Below are 20794 nucleotides of genomic sequence, written 5' to 3'. Positions count from 1 at the left end.
GAGGACTGGTTAGTGTTAGGTCAGAACTAGGTGATCTTGGAGGTCTCTTCCAAACTAGATGACTCTGTGATTCTGTGAAATATATATATATGTGCAATATCCCTAACCGTGTCTGGAGATCTGAGTAAAGGACTGGGACTTCAACAGACCAAAGAGTCTTTATGCTGAGCTTAACTGTAGGGCCTAGTGAACATTGAATGAATAATTTTATTGTAATACAAATAAGGATTAGAGTTAAAGTTGCTATGGAAACACTGGTCTAATTTTTCCGAGTTTGGAGGTGTTAAAGTGAAGGCACCTGAAAGCAAGGAGAGGATGTGTACAAATTCACTGTCCAAAAACAAAACAAAACAAAACAAAACAAAACAAAACTATGCAGAAACAAGCTGTAATTCCAGCAGGTTTGGGGCAATTATTTAACATATTAGACAGCATAAGTGAAATCTCTGGAGAGAACAAATCTCATTGTATTTGGCCAGTGTACAAGCATGACTTACTGTTCTCATAGTGGAAGGTTGTCATGCCATGACAGTCCTCCATGGAGATGCTGCTGAGCTGCTGCTGTGCAATAAAGGACATTGGAGGAGAGCAAAAGAACTGAAACATTCACAGACTTTTTTCTGTCCTGGACCATTTCCTGTTTTGCAGAGGAAAGCAGGTTTTTCTGCATGGAACATAAGAGCCACAGGAGACATTTCTGACTGCCATATAGCTGGAGTGACTTCTCTAGTGTCAAAGAGGGTCTAGAGGTTCTCAGGGTTCCATCGTTTATTGCAGCACTGCTACAGTTTTCTTCCTGTGCAGATTGTTCAGTAGGTAAGGGCTTGAGATGTGAGTATGTGAGGAACTGTAATTTTTCCTTCAGAAGGGACACTTCCTCCTCTGTTGTTATGCTCATTAATAGGTTCTGGGAGCTTCTTCTTTGCAATGTCAGATTTATATGAAGCCAAGCCATAGAAGAGAAAGGTACACGTGGAAGTGTGCATGCATGCGCATCTACTAAGTATGATCTCAGAAACTTCCTTTCCTTAAGTATCTGTAGTTTAATATCAGTCAGCTGTAATCTGGTCTCCTACCTCCTTTCCTAGGAAGTTCAAAGAATCTGATGTAGAAGGGACCAGGGCTGCTTCAGACTGGTGCCAGCAGCTCTTTACCATATGCTCACCCTGCTCAAACACAGGTGAGAGTGGAGTTCACAAACCCTCTATACATACTCCAGCAGGGGAACCTGAAAATTAGACAAAATAACCTTGACTCAGGGCAGCTTTCCAATTTAAAATCCAAAAGGGTCAGATGTATCAGTCATGTTTTCACACAAAATCTGTGGGAAGCAAAGGTTAGATTCTGATAGCGCTAGGATACCTACTTAGGATTGGGATCTTTCCTTTGATCCTTATAGGCAGGTCTTCTTAACTCTGCTTTGTTGTTATCAGTGTGATGTCCTCTGCTTCTTTCAGACACCTTCTTTGCATGGAATATAGATTATTTTTTTCTATTATCAAGCATTATTTTCTTTTCTCTTTCAGCTTCCATCTGTAGCAGCCAGCAAAATATTATATGTACCTTGTAAAAAGTCCTTTATCCACTTTAACTGTAGTTTCAAAAGGTATGCATCTGTTTTGATTTTTTTTTTTAATGTTATTTCTAGGTTACATATGTGCAAGGTTAAGCTTTGCCTTTCCTCCTGCCCCAGCACCTCCATCTCCACCTTCATGGTTTGCAATGACAAAGGACAGCTGAAAGCCCTTGAAGATGATGAAAGTGAGCCTGTGAATTAGAAGCACTCACCTTTGAAGGGCATTCATCACCTGGGTTTTAAGACAGACAACAAAAAGAAAAGCTTTAGTTAACCATTTTGCCCATTCAAAGGAAAATATGCACCAAGAAAATTACATGAACATAATCAAACATGAGCTGAATTGGGTAATCCTTTAGGTAATGTGTGATATGGTTCTTCCAAGGTCAGCGTTTCTTTGAAGCCACTGCTCCAAGAGGCCCCTGGTCTGCAGGACTCTCACTTTTTAAAGCAGGTTCCTAGTTCACAGACTTCTTGGGAAAAGCTTTAAGACATAGCCCAATTCAATTATGCAATTTTATAATATATGTATATTAAACTTCATTCTCTTTTTATTCTAATCTTAAGTATACAGTAGCCTCTTGCTATGGGTCCCCATGCTTGAAATCCCTGTTCCAATAAGCCCAGCCATAACTGAGTTGCAGTAAATTAATAAATGGACATTGAAAGTACAGGGCCAAAGGCAGACAAGCAGGAATTTTAGCTGCCTCCCCCTGTACCACTAGTTTTATTGACCTGACAGAGGCATTACCAGCTGAGGAGAGGCTGTGTGATCTGGCACACAGTTGCTCTACACTTGAGGTAGGAACAGCACTTGTACCATAAAAAACACTGTAGTACAAGGACAGCATGAATGCTACTGTAGACAAAACAGATCTTTCAAAATGATCCTTATTTAAACATTTATAATTGTAGTGCTGTTAAATTAGATCAAGCCAGAATTTACTTTCTCCAGTACTTTTAGCCACAAAAATTTACTTAATTGCTTTCAGTGGAATTTTTCCATTAAAGACATAAACAAGGAGAAAAAAATTATTTTGTGCAGGTTTATAGAAATTCCTGTCAAGTATGATTAATTTTGCAGCAATAAATACTTCTGTAGGAAGGAAGGAAGGAAGGAAGGAAAGAAGGAAGAGTTTCAAGATAAGAATGTATCAAAATACCTCAGAGCTTTGCCACATGAAGGGAAATATATTTTCCCTCACTGAACTGCAGGACTCATTGATGGCCTCCGCTGTGAAAATAAGAACAGCTTGTGTGCACTTGATCATAAACTGTAGCAATGAGCAATGACTGAAAGAGTGCATGTACATCAGTTTGCCTCTTTCCATGCCTGGGAACTTCTACGAAGAAACATATTCTCCATCAAAGTTGTTGTACATGCATTCAGGAAGAGAAAGAAACCCTTTTCCCTTTGAGCTTTCAGTTCGGGTAAAGGAAGTTCTTCGTTCTTTAGAATAAACCAAAAAAGCCACAGCCTAACAGCTCACCACCAGGACTAACAGTCAGAAGCACCACGTTTTTCCCCCTTCTCCTGCCTTTCATGCCCTGCCCTCACTTATCCCCTCCATGTCCCCCAGCACTAACAGGCCTCCCTACACACCTGCTGACTTCTCTGATACTCATGTGCTCAGATACTCCTGTGTTGGACCTTTTGCTAGGAAATACTGACTTTATCATCTAAACTGCTAGCCCCCCCCCCCCCCCCCCCCCAAACCCTGCCTTTGGCAGAAATCAGGCTGTGGTCATTAAGATCTGAAACATCTCCTGTAAGCAATGTGATTTACCCCTTCATGCAAAGTGCTGTGCCCACCACCCAAGCCATGTGCCCATGAAAAGTTGTAATTACTGTTGGAATTTGTAAGACTTTATGTGGGAAAAAAGCAAGGATTTTTAAATTCAGCTGCAGCCTTCTTGCTGATGTCTTACAGTAGAAATTCGTATCTGATTAGCTGCCCATTAACTTTCAATTCCCCTTTGTCATTACTGCTGCAAAACATGGGTCTCTCCTTGCACTGAATATCCTTGTTTGTGATTAGTTTTGTTCAGACATATTAGATTTCTTGTTGCAAAAATGAATTTCACTTTTTACATTCTGGAAGTAATATCTAATCTCTGATCTCACTGCTGCGGCATTTTGATACCATGGCAGTCCTTTGCAGCAGTTTTTGACTTACTACATTCTGGGAATTTAATTATCACACTATTTACCGCTACCTTTGCTTGAAATGATTGGAAGAATCAAAATATATGGAATGACTGAATATTTTTGTTTGCCTATCTCACTGTCCACAGAGGGTTTCCTTGGACCTTGCATTATGTCCAGCAGTGGCAGTTACACAAGGGGGAATGATCATGGGGGTGGTTTGGGGGGAACAGTATGACAGGGCCTGAACTGATACCCATCTACTGCCTTGTGCTGGAGCTGTGAAAGCTCTTGGGAGAGGGAGAATTTGGGGGCATTGGTAGGTGTCTTGTTCTGTTGCTGATCAAGTTGTCTTTCTCCTCATCAACAATGCCTTAGATTGTACGACTTGAATGTGTATTCAGCCCTTTAAAACAACAAGCACATTTATATATAAGTATCAATAAGGATTATGATTACCACAGTAAGGCTTATCTGATCCTTGCCTACATGTTCAACAAGAATCATGGGAATTATATTTTATTTGGATTATAAGAGGAGGCATGCAAGACACAGACTTAATACTCACTATTTCTCTCATTTTCTGATGGATTTTACATACAACCTGTAATAGCCAATGCACCAGTGCTCAGAAACAAAAACGAAAATGAAAATGAAAACGAAAATGAAAATGAAAATGAAAAGTACACATCAGTGAGAAGTTTGGGATGGAGTTTTTCAAAGAGCAATGCATTTTGGTGCAGAAAAACAAAATAGAAAAGAGAAGAGCAGGGCTTCAAGGCAAAAGAGAGATAGTGTGCTTATGACCTAGTTACAGTTTGGTACCTTTCTCTTCTGCTAAGTGCATTGATTTCTTGGTCACACTCTTGTAACATAAATAGGACAGCTGAAGATAAACTATTCCTCTTCCCAGTGACAAGCAGGCTTTCACAAAGTCAAAAAGAAGAAAGAAAATGCAATTCACATCTAGGCAGTCTGAGTTTGTTTGGGTTTTCCCCACCCTCCCCAAGAGAAGCTCTTGTGTATCTCTAAGTTTAATAGGATATGGGGACACAAAATTCAGGGCAGTAATTTTCATGGATTGTAGCTTTCTTTTATGCATCAAAATCCATTTTTTTAAAAGCATGTAAATGTGGAAGCCCTAGCATTTCTTATGTCTGGAAGGCAAAGCATTCTTAGCTGCTGTTGACACTTTCATATACAAAGCAGTAACCTGCAGAAAGATGGCTCCTTTATGAAATTCAGCTTTATCAAAGTAGACAGCTGTCAGCTTCTTACCCACAGCACACATGAGGAGCCATGTCCCAGCCCCCTCAAGCTGCACCGGGGATTATCCCAGGGATGCTGACTGCCCTTGATCCTTCCCTTTCACAAAGCAGACACAAGAGGGGCAGCTGGCAAAGCCCCCCACCCATGCACTTCTTAAGGCACAGCCAGGCTTCTCAGGATGGGGAACATCCCCTGTCCTGGCCCTGCACATTTCTCTCTACCTTCAGCTCCACTGTTCAGAGATTCTGGTGACTTAGAAACCTGTGCACTGGGCACCCTGGGAGAGCAAGGACCCACCAACACCTTCAGGATGAGGATCTGTCTCTTGCATGCCCCATGGGTCTCCACAGGGAGAGCACATCAGTTGTGGTTTTTCAACTGCAGATCAGAGAGGCCATGAGAAAAGGGGCAGTGGCAACCGTGACCTTGCCAGCCCCACTGTCCTCCTAAGCACAGTGCAGATGTTTGGGCCCAAGTCATAGCAGGGGTCCAAGTCGTGGCTGGACCACAGCTGGCTCGTTTCCCCCAGTGCAGAGACAGCCTCAGCATAACCCCAGGAAGCTCCTTGCTGTCTAAGACACGGCTATGAAAAATGAAGTATTGGGATGTATCATGGCAATGTCATGGCATCAAAATGATTCATGGTAAAATAGACTGCCTTAGCAAAATATGCAGGGTGAAACTCAGTGAAATCCTGTCTAATTAGAACTCAGGCTTTCATGGACACAGTTTACCCCACGGTTCCCATATTTCTTTCCTTTCTGGACTTAAGAAACCTGAGCTTTTGTATGGGATAAAAACAAGCAAACAAACTAAAAAATGACCAAACTAAACCAAGCAAACAACAACCAACACCATTTTTTTATTGTTTTTAATTTTCCTTTCCTCTTTTCTGCCTCCAGTCTTCCTTGTCCCTCAGTGATCCTGCTATGGTGTGACTGAATTACTAATAAACTGCTTTCCAAAGTGTAGCCTGAAAGTGACCACACTGTTGACAAGCCAGACTTCCCCTGGAGCTGCCTGTATTGTCTGCTTGTCTTCCCCCATGGACAGTGAGGACAGCAAGAAGGCAGTCTCCTGCTGCTTAGAATCCACAGGCAAAATTCAAACACCACCACTGCAATCTGTACCAGGCAGTGGGTTGATAAAAAGAGGGAGAACCATGAGACAGCAGTTTTGCGTCCTCTGCGCTTTGCTGCTTCTTCTGCACATGATATTTAAAGAGCATTATGGGATTCTGTGCACTTAATAATGGCTCTCACAGAAGGATTTGGTTGCTGAATACAAATAAGTAGCTATGTGATTAGGTTTCATGCATTTTAGTACGTTTTATTACTTTTTTTTTTTTTTTTTTTTTTTTTTTTTTAAGGGAGAATTCAAGCAGGGTAGAAATACTTTCCCTGCCAACAGTCTTATTGCCAACATCGTATCTTTCAAACTTCCAGGATAATGCTTGTCCCTCAAGACATGTGGCTGATTTTTAAATTGCAAAGAGTTATATTTCATAAGTGTTGTGATATTTGAGGAAGCCTGCCACCATCATATCCAATTATCTCAGGTTGAAAAGTCAGATGCCTAGGCAGATACTGGCTACTCAGATGTTGGTAGCATTTAATTTCTGCTTATAGCTGGGAGGAGAAAACTCTCACTCTTTACCTCCCTGCTCTGTTCCCATACCTGACAGCCTCTTTTCCTCCAAACTGCCTGTTCCCTCCACCTTCTTCTCTGCCCAGTCTCCCAGCCTCATTCCTTCTTCTCATTCCTTCTCTGAAGCCACCTTTTTTCCATCACTCAAAGAGACTGTTCTTACCTTGCCCTCACCATTTTCTTTCCACCCTGCTGTGTTCCCAGTAGATTCCATCTCGTGTCCCAGTTTTTTTGCCTTGCTCCATTTCTGCCCTGCTCTCTCTGGACCCTCTACCACTCTCCCTGTCTTTGCTTGCCTTTCTCTTTTCTAACTTACCTCTAACTTACGTCTACCCACAACTGACCTCCCACCCCATTTTCCTTTCTGCTGCCACTCCCGTGCTCTTCCTTGCTTCACTGCCCTCCACTTCTCTTCTGGCTTTCTCAGTGTTTGAGGAAAATATTGTCATGGCAGTGTAATCACCTAGGAAGCAAATATACTGTTCTGATGCAGAGGATCTGCCTGTGTAACACACATACTACATCTCAGGCGTGGGTGCTTTGTATCCATCAGTATATCTGCAGTCTGAAATTAGAAATCTAAAATCTTAATTGTATGCTCAGTAATGGGGATAAAATGTTACCATGGTGAAAAAACAAGAAGAAGGATCAATGATAAGACAGAGCAAAATGAGATTTCACAAGGGCAAAATGTTCCACTTAATAAATAATAATAATAATAATAATAATAATAATAATAATAATAATAATAATAATAATAATAATAATAAAGCTCACACTACCCCAGTAGTATCATGTCTCTTATTTTGACCAGAATAAAGGAGTTTTTGTTCCCATGTCATCAAATTAGCTTCAGCATTTGAGACTGGGGTGATCCAGAATAGGAGCAACTGCAGCATTTATCACTGATCTACTGAGCTTTGTGTGCCTGTGATGATAGGTTTTATACCTACTCCACGTTCAGCACTCCTTCTGACAGCGTGTCTGTGAAAGGCACAACACTGACAGCTACTGTAGGGGCTAGCAGCTGTATCCAGCCCAAATTGCTCTTAATGTCTGTTGTGACTGTGACTGAAAGCAGTAGAAAACCACAGACAGGAAAGTTTGGGCTATTCATTAGGAAAACCTCTATAACGTTACAGTGCAGTCAATTGCTGGGGGAACCAAAAGAGACCCCACAATGAGGTGAGGGGCTTGAGAAGGTGTTAGGCTGATATGTCTCAAAATGGGCTTTGGTAGAAGATTCTGCCTCAAGACAGAGGATGCTCTGGATGACCTCCTGTAGCCCTGACAGGTCTATTTTCTGTGAATCTGCCTGAGAGCTTTCTTGTGGCCATTTCTGTGTCTGTGTGAAATGTTACAGAACTATAGAATCCAAGAATATCCTGAGTTGGAAGGGACTCACAAGGATCAAGTCCAACTCCTGGGTCCACAAGGACAAGGTCTAGAAGGAATTTCCTTCTACTTATTTTTGACTAACTCTCCCCTCCCTTTAAATACGTGTATCATAAAGTGACTGTGTGTTTTCAGAAGTGCTTGGTTTAAATTGAAAAATATTATTTATGACTTAAAGTTATCTTGGTTTAATATCTAGATTATTTCTGCTTTACGTCTAACAACAAAGCTGGATGGTTTTTTGTTTTCTTGTTTGCTTGCTTGTTTTCATACATCTCACAAAGCTGGATAATACATGAAATCTCAGAAATACATTAATCTCACTACTTTAAATTTTTAATGCTCTGGTCAGCCTATCTGCTTGTCTGTTTAATTACCCCTACACTCTTCCCAACAGGCTGCAACAGGGTGCAGCTTCAAACAGTTTCTTGACCTTTTCTTCTTTCTAATTCATCTCAGTTCAATTGGGATATTATTTTTCTGAAATTTCGCATCACATGCAAATGGACATTGCCATTTATTTACATTTTCCTTCTAATTATATTTTAGAACTTTTTTTTTTTTTTCTTTAACCTTCTAGAAGGTAGTCTCTTGATGCAGACCAGGATACGTGTGGCCTTCTGGGCTGTAAGCGCACATTGCTGGCTCATGTTGAGCTTCTCATCAACTAACATCCACCAAGTCCTTCTCCTCAGGGCTGCTCTCAATAGAAATTCTAGAAAGGAATGATGGATAAGGGAAGCCCTGACTCTATCCTGTTCTGCACATTATTAGATAAAGCAGCCAGTCTGATACCTGTGGAAAAAGTAAACCAAGTCACAAACAGTAGTTAAGAAAGCAGGTCTGCATCAAGGATGGAACTGTGACACAGTCGGTACACGTGTGTCACAACAACCAATGCATCAATCCAGTGCAGTATGGCTGTAATGTCACTCTTGAAATGCATCTTTGAATGGGTAGGGTTTTTTGGTTTTGGGTGGGGTTTTTTTGGTAGCTTTTCTGGTGCTATGAAGGTGAGTCTCATTTTCCTTGGACTGATGTGCTAAAATTTCTGGTCCTGTGTCATGCCTCTGAAGGGCTTCTGAGAGCAGGGTTCCTGCAACATGGGATCAGCAATGCTGTAGCCTCCTGGACTGCTGCCTCACTGGTGGTCCATGTAACACAGTGCTGCCTGGCAAGGACTGGCCCTCACACCAATGCTACACCCAAAACATTCACACAAGTTTCTGAATGAACTCTTAAACTGTCCATTTCTCTTTTTAGAGAAGAATAAGATGGCAGGATAGAGCCAGGGGATTTTCATGAGGACAAACAATTTCAGACTGGTTTAACTTTCTTCCCTGAAGGGGGTCCTAAGCAAAACACAAATGCAGTATTGAAGTTGTTCAAGCTTTTGACAGTCTCACATGATATTTTCATGGAAAACATGGTCTAGATAATAGTATTTTAAAATGGATGCAAGACTAGTTGAAAAACATTCTTGAAAGAGCAGTCATGGATATTTCTCTGTCAGTATAGGAGGGTATTCACAAGCTCAGGAAGTGCAACCTAGATGAGTGGATGGTGAGGTTGATTGGCAACTGGCTAGGTAGCAGAGCTCAGAGGGTTGTGCTTACTGGTGTGGTATCTAGCTGAAGGCCTGTAGATACCGGTGTCCCCCATGGGTCAGTACTGGGTCCAGTGTTGCTCAGTTTATTCATCGATGACCTGGACAATGGAACCGAGTGCACCCTCAGTACATTTGCTAATGACACAAAGCTGGGAAGAGTGGCTGATACCTCAGAGGACTGTGCTGCCATTCAGAGGAACCTCGACAGGGTGGAGGGCTGGGCCAAGAGGAATCTCATAAAGTTCAACAAGTGCAAGTGCAGGGTCCTGCTCCTAGGGAGGAATAACCCCAAGCACCAGTACTGGCTGGGGTCTGACCTGCTGGAGAGCAGCTCTGCAGAGAGAGACCTAGGATGCCTGGTGGACAGCAGGCTGACCACAAGTCAGCAATGTGCCCTGGGGGCCAAGAAGGCCAACAGTATCCTGGGCTGCACTCAGAAGTGTTGCAAGCAGGTCAAGGGAAGTGATCCTCTCCCTCTACTCAGCCCTGGTGAGGTTATACCTGGAGGCACTTCTTTACTGTGAGGGTGACAGAGCACTGGGACAGGTTGCCCAGAGAGACTGTGGAGTCACCTTCTCTGGAGATATTCAAAACCTGCCTGGATGCCATCCTGTGCATTGTGTTTTAGGTGATTCTGCTCAGCAGGGGAGTTGGACTAGATGATCTTCAGAGGTCCCTTCAAACCTCGGCCATTCGGTGGCTTCTGGTCTGTTCTGAATATGATTCTATGAAATGCTGTCAGTGACGTCTTGCGTGATAGGATAGGCTGGATGCTTGTAAAATCTGAGCTTGGTACCAAGATGGAAGGGGTTGTAAGCACCTTGAAGGATGAGATAAGAATTCAAAATGGTCTTGCAAATTGAAGGAATGGAAATCAATAAGATGAAATTAAATAAAGACAAGTGCAAAGTGATACACTTAGCAAGGAGAAATCAAATGCACAAATACAAAATGAGGAATAACTGGTGAAGCAGCAGGTCTGTGAGAAGAGGCCCTGGGGGCATTGTATACCGTGAGATGAATATGAATTAACAATATGATCCTGCCTTAAAAAAAGGCTGATGACATTCACAGATGTATTAATATAAGTCATTACAGGAAGATGTTATTCTCGTTTACTTGGTACTGGTCAGGTCACAGATGGACTGCTGCATTCTTCCCTGGACAACAAATTTAGTGAAAAACAGTCCAGAAGAAAGAAACAAGAAAGATTAGGGAATTGTAGAATGCAATCTATATGATCTTTTGTGAAAACAAAGATCATTTAAAAATATATTTCAAAGTTTTTTTTTACAAAAACCACAATCAAAGGGATTGTTTTGCCAATTGAAGAAGACAGGAAAAGTTGCTGCTGGCTTAATCTGCAGAAAGAGATGTTCAGAGATGATATTAATAGAAATGAATGGATGATAGTTCAGAGCTGTATTGTGGAATCTCCTCATTGATGTAGGTGGCATTGTTGGGAGCTTTTAATGTTGATTGGAGAATTGTCTTCTAGTGCTGGCCTAGGTATACCTAGCTTGCTTCCAGTAGGAAAATTAATTGAATGACATATCTGTTGTTCCTCAATGCTGTCTGAGCCTGCATTGTAGAACTCCAACTCCATTTTCAGTCCTTGCTTTAGCAGTTGTCTATCTCAGCTATTAATTTTAGCAAAAATCCTGGCGATAAGGGATGGACTGAAAGTGCCCTTTTTAAAATTGCCTTGATAAGATGCTGACACAAGGGTCAATTACTTTTTGAGCACACATTACAGTGCTGGACAAACACAGAATAAAGCCATAATTTCTGACCTGTTGGATCTACAATTTAAGATGTGAGAGGAAATGAATGCAGTTAGTTGGAAGTGTGGAAGGACTTCAGGAGACAATTAACACAGGCAGTGGTACAAGAATGGTAGAAGTGTATTCATTGTCAATTTTTATAGATGTTTCAGCCAAGGAGAATGTTGAGGAAGGATTGAAGGGGAATAAAAAGGACCTTTACGAGGCAGCCTTTTCCAAAGACCAGAAGAAGGAAAGAAAAAATAATACAAAAATATTTGTTTGAAAAGGTAAAAGACAGGTGATGGAGAGTGATAGTGGGACCAATCAGAAGTTGACTTTTAGATGTTGGGAAGTCACAAGAAGGAACCTTGAAAAAAAAAAAAAGTGGAAAAAGAGTACACTAAAGGGTTAACATGGACTTATAAAGACAAGAGCACTAGAGTTAAGGTGGTAGGTTGGGAAAATCAGGTGTACACCAGCATTCTGGATGGTTGAGAGGTAGAAAGGCTGCCTTTGCTAGAGATGTGAAGTGACATCTTAGACCCTAGACAAGAATTTCAGTTGCGTGGATGGATAAAAAAGGCTATATCTCTGACATGTTGTGGGGAGAAGTCTTGCATAGTCTTGATGTGAGAGCTGAGAGAAAATTCAGGCAACAGCCAGTTAACAAGGCTAAGTGACATGCAGGATAATGGGATCATCCAAAGAAAGTTAGAAAGTGGCAGTGGAGAGGAGTTAGGAAGAGAACTAAGAAATTTGTTTTTAAAATACTGAGCTTGGAATGTCAGTGGAAAGTTCCCAAGAGATGACAGGGAGGCAGGCCAGATCTAGGACAGAGAATTAAATTTCTAGGTCATATGCCCTAGCCTCTTAAATACACAAACCTTTCTGTCCATCCACACAACCAAGACAATTCTTTATCTGCAGGAACCTTTCTGGAGAGTATGATGCAGACAGAAAGTATAGAGAGACCCCTACATAAGAGCCAGAGGAAAGATAAAATAATGCCCTGGAAAGCAGAGAGAAGTCATAATAAAAACAGGAGAGGGAAGATTCAAAGAAGCCAAGGGAAATCAAGAGGAACATCACAAGGAATCTGACGTGAGTTTAGCTACCACTGAGTATCATTTCTCAGTATGGACAAAAAGAAGATAATCTTCTTCCTTGAAACTGAAGCTATAACCTGCTGGTACTGTGAACTTCTTATCATCCAAACTGAATAATCTGTACTTCAGATTCTCTCTTCAAGGCTGGGTGAGGCTTTATAAATCTTTCAAGTGTCCGTTACTGAATACAAAACTTTTTGCACATTTTACTGAGGTCTGTACATATTCTCTTTCATACTTAATAAGTAGATAAATTGATACATTTTTGGCACTCCTCAACCTGTGACCTGCCCCAGGATGCCCTAGGATATTTGCCCCAGGATGTCCTATACTCTCCGGGACCACCTCCCTAACCAAACCCACCGACTAGCACTGAGCACACCCCTCTCCAGAAGCTGCTGGATGAGCTCTGGGATATGCACTGTACGTAAGACTCCTGTGCTGGATTGTCAGCAAGGCTTTCTGGATGCAGCTTCACACTAGGTAATCTTGTGTGATCAAGTGGGAATTATAGGATACCTGTGAAGCTATCTAAGCAAAATGATAACAAGAGAAATAAGACTGTCTGACAAAATCTCCGGAGACAAAATGCTGAAGTTAAGCACAGCTCACTTGGTTTACGTGACCTTCTAAGCACCTTTATTATTTTGACAGTATTACTTGCTGTTTTCTGAGAGAAACACTAATATCTATTAGCTGAAGTATTATGAAATTATCCTAATTTTATGGCTTGAGCAATGAAGATGTACAGTGGGGAACATTTATCCTCTCAGAGAGACCTGGAATTAATCTGTAAAATAATGGTTCTTTTTCTCTTTTATCAATGGACTTCTATTATTCCTTATCTTTTTAAGTTTATCTGATTTTTTTTAATCAAAACCTACTTCTTTGTATTTCTCTCCATAAGAGGGGTCTCACTATGAATAATAAAAAATTAAAGAGTGTGACTGTGGTGCAAGGACACTGTGAGCAAGAAGATAAGCTGAGTCACGGAGAGTGCGTGGCCTTCTGCCTCTGTCGTGCTTTCCACAAGGCCTCCCTGCATCACCAACACTGGCTCTGCTCCACGGAGGGGAAGGCAACATAGCAACTGCCTACATGCAGACACAAATCTTACAAGGTGCAAGGTCCCTTCCTTTTATGCTGGGAAAGTACTTCTGCTTATAGAGTTCCCTATATGCTCTAAAAAAATTTAGAACGGTCTTGTCATCTGTGCTAAAATACAGCTATGAATCTTATAAATTGATGTCCAAGTCATGAAATGACTACTGGAAAGGGAACCAAGAACTGCTTGTTCCAGCTTAACAGTATCTTTTCTAGGAGTAATTTTCTCTATTTCGTTACTTATCATTTCGAAATCGTAAAATATCTTTTCATGACCCTTCTGTAATGTGGTCTGTTGCACTGAATTTAAAAATTGTGATTGCAAATATAGAATAAGGGGAAAGAAAGAGACTCAGTTTCAGCTCCAGTGATCAGGCTTTATTTCCTCTCCCTTCTTGCTACTTTTATACAACAGCCTAGCTTCAATGACAGCAGAGATTTATATCTGCAGCCATGGCAGAAGAATTGGCCCAGACACAGAGGTAGATGAATAGTTCAGAAACAAGGGACAGGTAGCTCGAAAAACTCACTGCCATTCTTTCTCCATAGCTGAAGAGGGTATGAGTTCCCTTCATGAATAAACTGCATAGAAATATCCCTAATATGTATTCAATAAATATCATCTAATATCAGCCAATATTTGCAGCTTCTGAAAAGGAAAAAAAAAAAAAAAAAAAAAAAAAAACCTTTAAGTTCTTGGTCCTGGAAAAAATATCACCCTAGCTTTAAATGCAGTATTAGACACCCTACCTCTTTGTGTTTTGTGCTAGATATAGTATAAAATCCTCCATAGCTTTCTATCAGCACATAACTCTAGAAAAAATGCACAAGCCTGTCTTTTTCTGAACTACTGCTGTGTCCCCAGGAAGCAAACATATGCAGACCAACAGTGGCCAGTGTTGCATCCCCTGTCATAGTGTAGTGGGTTTACGTGGAAAGGTTTTGGTAGCAGAGGCCATAGGGGTGATTCTTCAAGAAGAATCCAGAAGCTGCCCCGTGTTAGATACAGGCCCCACTTCTGCACAGAACAGAGCCAAATAAGCGATGCTGTTCGTGCCTCTGTGAGAGTAAATTTAAGAAATGGAAACAAACAAACAAACAACAACAACAAAACCTTCTGTGTGACAGCAGCTGGGAGAGAGGAGTGAGAAGCAGCCCTGAAGATGCCAAGGTCAGTGCAGCAGGAGGGCAGGAGGTGCTCCAGGCACACAGCAGCGGTTCCCCTGCAGCCTGTGGAGAGGCCCCTGGTGGAGCAGGCTGTCCCCCTGCAGCCCATGGGTCCCACATGGAGCAGATCTCCACGCTGCAGCCCCCCCGTGGGTGGAGGAGCCCCTGGTGGAACAGGAGGATGTGGCCTGGAGGAGGCTGTGGCCCATGGAGAGCCCCTGCAGGAGCAGGCCCCGGGCCAGAGCTGCAGCCCATGGAGAAGAGCCCACGCAGGAGCAGGGGGTCTGCAAGTCATCGTGGTAGGACTGGAGCTTCACCCAAAACACCTGTTGTGCAACCACAAATACTTTTCTTTATCCAGATCAGAAGAGTTAAGGCTTGCAGATGCAATGACCTACACGGGACACCTCTCCCTGTGGAAACCAGGAGGATGCAGCAGCCCCGGCAGCAGCCATTTGTACCTCACCCGACTGCTCCCTGTTGCAGAATGCTGCCAGCCACCCTGACACCAACACTGCAGTTAGCATCTTCCAAGTGCTTTTTCATTCCCAACCTCAGATGTGAATGACACAGAACGTGTAAAATGGGAACAAAATAAGGTGCAATTCATTAATCACAATGTTGGGTTACTAAGAAAATTGTCATGAATAGTTTATGCTAGGAGAGAAATAGAAGCATGACTTTTGAGTCATTTTACATATGGGGCTACAAAATGCTCTACATTCATACTCATTCTGGGGGTTATGTAAAAACTTTGAGATGCTGATCATCTTTATATTTTGTTCTTACTAGTCAAATTTCCAGGACTTATAGCAAAAATTTATCTAGCTAAGCTTTACTGTAGGTACAAAATTCTAAAGACAATTTTCAAAAATCCTATTTTTCATAAAAAGGAATTTAAAGACCTTTAAGGATATATGCTTTTTAAATAAATATGTAACATTACAAGGCAAGCAATAATGAAAGAAACGTTTTCAGTAAGATGTTAAATGCTAAGGTAATATTGACTCTGAAAACAATTAAAACACAAAGTTTTAAAACTAAAAGTGAGAGTTAGGGAGAAATTCATCACTGGAAATCAGATTTTTGCTGTGTGGAATAATGTATATATAAAAACATATTTACAAATTGCGTGTATAAAAATGAGATAGAGTTTGCACTGAGGCACATAGATGTACCATAGACACACATTTTTTATCAATGTATTTTGCTATGAACTGTTTCACTTAATGTAATATTTAAGCACCATTAATTTGCATAAATATCAATAATTGACACAAAAAGGAGTATTTGCGATCACTTTTATCATCAGTAAAAGGGGTTTCCATCACTTTTTTTTTTTACTACATGAAGTAAAGATTACATGTGTATATTTTTCATATTTTTCCTTTGTTTGTAAATATGCAATTCTTGAAGCATTAGGATACAAACAGAGTCAGAATCTGTTCCTGAAGCTGAACCCATTACACAAGGAGCAAGGACATACAGAGAAATGAAATCTCTCGCTTGTTACCCTGGCACATTTCTTGCCTGCTGCAACTGCCTCTCCCAGTCTCCTGTTTCCATGGCTATCTCAAGCTGCAAGTGCTGCAGTGGTGCTTTATACCTCCTAGGAGTGTCTTCAGATAGATAAAAATGAAACCATAATCTTTCCACATTGAAAATAGGTCAAAGCAGGATCAGAACTTGCAGAGAGTGGATAACTTCAACTTGTAAATACACTTTCCTAGCCCTGACCCCAGCAAAGGTAAACAACAAGACTAGCTTTTCTTCTTCAGATCCAGTGGAAGATCCACTTATCAGAGTTCCTTTGGTGACAAATTCAAGACTTAAACCTTTAATTTAGCATTTGGATTTAACTTCACTTTTACCCCAAATCTAGACTTGATGGGTATACAGCCAGCTTCTTTTTCAGCTGCGGGTCTGCAAATGTAGAAGAGGATTAATGGACATAGAAGGACCCTCTTGTCCCCAAGCAACGGAGTAACTTCAGCATTTGTGCTGAAAGGAAAACAGCTTTCATTTCAGTGGGGTAGCAGGGAAAGAATAGCAACTCCTCCCCTCCCCTTCCTCTCCTCTTCTTTTCCCTCCTCTCCTTTGCCCTGCTGCCTCTGTCCTGGATTACTCAACAGAAGTAAACTCATAAACTCCAAAGGAAGCATCTTAAAATAACATACAATTTAAATTAGTCTTGACTACCCATCCTAAATATGCCTACGTACTGTAGAAAAATTCCAAATTACAGTAGTGAAATTCAACCTTTAATTATGGGTTTGACCTGACCTCATAACATGACTGACAAGTTAATGTCATTTTTCTGTTACAGGTATAGCAAAGAAGGTTTTTCCTACTTATGCTTTAAAATGCAAGCAAACACTGCTGTATGGGGAACACCAACACTCTTGACATAGCCTATACAGGGAAACACAAGCCAGATCCCTGAGTCTCTGTGCTAACTTGAGTTTGACAAAATCCTTAAGGACTGTGACAGAAGGCTATAGTGAAAAAGGGGACCAGGCTCCTTGGTAGCCAGTTTTGACAATGAATCTCAGCCTTGTAAGACCAGTTCTTCTAGTCCTGGCACCTTTGTAGGTACAGACCATATTTATTCTGGAATTTTGTTGTCCTGAGTCACAGGAATGGGAAATGGGATTTGGTCCTCCTGGTCCTCTGTTCTAACCATACCTCTGTTTGGAAATACAAGGCAAAAATGCACCCTGACTTTTGGGCCAACTCAGACTCTTTCCCTGCTGGATTATGGCCAGTGGTAGGATCCAGTTCATCCTAACTTCATTTAGTGTAATTTGTAAGTCCTGCCTTCTATCAACTCTAATTGCCATTAATTAAACATTGGACTGTAAGACAAAGCTCCTTTGAAGTCTTTCCTGTCTCTTTTGTGCTTCTAAAAATAAATAATCTTAAAGGAAGTGTAAACTTTTTGCCCCTGTAAGTCTGGTTGTTTCCATGGCTGATGTGCTGAAGGCTCAGCCCATACCATGTCTTGGACTGCCTCCCTGTGTGGGAAGGGCCCCAGCTGCTTTACTGAGGCTCTTCTCTACCCACACCTTTCTAGGACACAGGAAGCATTTGGGGCAGTTTTAAAAAAATACTGATTAGTCTCAAACAGACAGTTATGCTTAGTGACTTAATGTGAACTGAACAGGGAAAGGGGATCTCTGTGATCCAGCCTGAATGACAGTCATTGAAGGCAAACAAGCAAGGAAACATAAGTGAAAAACACCCTTTTAGCAATATGGCTTTCTTTGGCAATTCTAAAATTTGATACCTAACTTGGGAACATGTTCCAGCCACATTTTTGCAAATAGTTCCCCATTACTTATAAATGGTTAGAAGATAAGGGAAGTATTTATTCTTCTAAAGGGAAATATCTACACTGTGAACATTTACCTCAGAGCTAGCTGACTGGACTCCTTTATGGCCCACGGAGAAAGACAAACACACTGAGGGTCTGATCCCTCCATCCTAAGGATGGGGCTCTGAAATATATTTGGATAATCCTACAGCAAAAGCGTCCATTTCTTTCCACTGGTTCTAATGGGAAACGTACACAGTGATGTCAGATTAGTGGCCTACAATGTAGACTTCTCTGCTTTTACAGATAAATAAATCATCTTTCAAGAAAAAAACTGATTTTTCCTGTTGGAAAAAAAATAATCTTCTACGCTATTCATCTCTTGAGAAACAAAACAGCTTTTCAAAAGAAAAGTTAAGCTAAAAGTTAAAAGAACTTTAGCACAAGGATTAATTTGATGTTAAGATAGTGTCATAAAATTAGTTTTTGCAACATACTAGTAAACACATTATTTTTCATACCTGTCTGAAATATGCTACTGATTTTGCTGATGACTACCATAGATTTCGGCTGTTTTTTCCATTTCATGATCATGACTCCTTGGCTCTTTTTTAATATTCTGCCATTGTTCAAATATTAATGCAACCCTAGTGGCAAGTGTTCAGTAGCCCAGATGAGATGCCAAAGGTTAGTAATGACTTTTGAACAAACACTGCTGAAGTGGCAGCACATACTTGAAAAGGCACAATTTTTCCCAGTAGTTCAATATTGTATTTTAACTTTCTATGCAGTTAGCCTGTGGGTGTCTTTTTCATTTGTCAACAGCACGCAACAGAGCACTGCCATTTTGCACTCTGGTTGGAAAGTGTTACTTCAACCTAATTGATTCTTTTTGCTGCATGAAACTTATTTACCGAGAATTACTACAGTGGAGGGCCAAATTACTTTCAATAAGACAACAATTACTTAGGATTTTTTACAAGATAAAGACTTTGCATTATGGCAGTAGCTATCTCAATTGTTAGGCTAAATGACGCACTAAAACGTGCATCATTTGGCTGTACTGAACAAACTTTTCTTAGGTTGTTGTTTTCTCTTGGTTGTTGAGTTTGTAGGGCAAGACAGGAGAGCTGTTCACCAAAGGAGATGGAAAGGAAAGGTAATTAGAATATTGGTCCATACCGTATTTGGATTATGTTCCAATCAGATGGGACAAGAAACAAAGATTGGAGTAGTACCAAATTTCTTTGGAATAAATTGAGTTTATTTTGTACGTGGTCCTGACATTCAAAAGCTAAGCTGGAAGGCTGAGGCTCTGATACCCTTAATAGAATTCATTCTACTTTTATGAATGTGTAGAGGGTAGATCAGCTACTAGAGATCACAGAAAAATAAAAATGAGGACTTAGTTCTAAACCTATAAATAAGTGGTACTATACATCAATCAAAATTCTGACAAGGTCTCCCATGATATTCTTGTCTCTAAATTTAAAATACATGGATTGGATGGATGGACCACTCAGTGGGTAGGGAATTGGCTGGATGGTCACACTCATTGGGGTCAATGGCTTAGTGTCTAAGTAGAGATCAGCAATGAGTGGTGTTCTTTAGGGGTCAGTATTGGGACCAGCATTATTTTACATCTTTGTTGGTGACGTGGATGGTGGGATTGAGTGCACCCTCAGCAAGTTTGCCAATGGCACCAAGCTGTGTGGTTTGGTCAACATACTAAGGGAAGGAATGCCATCCAGAGGGACTTGGACAGGCTGAAGCCTCATGAGGTTCAACAAGGCCAAGCACAAAGTCCTGCATCTGGGCTGAGGCAATCCCCAGCACAAATAGAGGTTGAGTGGAGAATGAATTGAGAGCAGCCCTGAGGAGAAAGACCTGGGGGTGTTGGTTGATGAGAAGCTCAACATGAGCCAGTAATGTGCACTTACAGCTCAGAAACCCAACCATAACCCAGGCTGCATCAAAAGAAGTGTGGCCAGGAGGGCGAGAATGGTGATTCTCCCCCTCTGCTCTGCTCTCGTGAGACCCCACCTGGAGCACTGTGTTCAGATCTGGGGTTCCCAGCACAAGAAGGGCATGGAAATATTAGAACGAGTCCAGAGGAGGACCACAAGGACGCCTCTCTTATGAAGACAGGCTTAGAGTGCTGGGGTTGTTCAGACAGTATAAGAGAAAGCTCTGGGAAGACTTTATAGCAGCCTTCCAGTACCTACGAGAGGCCAACAGGAAATCTGTGGAGGTAATCCTTATGAGGGAGTGTAGCAACAGGACAAGGGGGAATGGTTTAAAACCAAAAGCAGGGAGATTTAGATCAGATGTTAGGAGGAAATTCTTTACACAGAGGGTGGTGAGGTGCTCGAACAGGTTTCCCAGAGAAGTTGTGGGTACCTCATCCCTGGAAATGTTCAAGGCCAGGCTGAATGGGCTTTGAGTGACCTGGTCTACTGGTAGGCGTCCCTGCAGGTGGTAGAGGTGTTGGAATTAAAGGGTCTTAATGGTCCCTTCCAATCCAAACCACTCTATGATTCTATGGTTCTAAAATGTCTATAAACAACAGAGAACAGGAAGGAGATAAATAGCAGTCAGCATGAGTTTATAAGAAACAGATTACAAACCAAATTCTCTTCTGTGGTAGCATGGCAGCCTTGTGGTTAGCAGAAAAAAAAATAGGATTTACATCTTGG

The 20794-nt window shown here is 41.3% G+C and overlaps 1 long non-coding RNA gene across 1 annotated transcript; it reads right to left on the bottom strand.

Moving 5' to 3' along the window:
* Positions 1–374: 374 nt before the first annotated feature.
* On the bottom strand, positions 375–3124 carry LOC110354537 (uncharacterized). The gene is made up of 3 exons (XR_002406633.4): positions 2888–3124; positions 2740–2810; positions 375–1808 (listed from the first exon to the last, which is right to left on the bottom strand). It is a non-coding gene; the product is annotated as an uncharacterized lncRNA (long non-coding RNA).
* Positions 3125–20794: the final 17670 nt, after the last annotated feature.

Source organism: Anas platyrhynchos, chromosome 1 (assembly GCF_047663525.1).
Source record: "Anas platyrhynchos isolate ZD024472 breed Pekin duck chromosome 1, IASCAAS_PekinDuck_T2T, whole genome shotgun sequence".
Classification (NCBI taxonomy): Eukaryota; Metazoa; Chordata; class Aves; order Anseriformes; family Anatidae; genus Anas; species Anas platyrhynchos.
The sequence above is the reverse complement of the archived record's forward strand: the minus strand, read 5'-3'. Positions and strand labels throughout refer to the sequence as shown.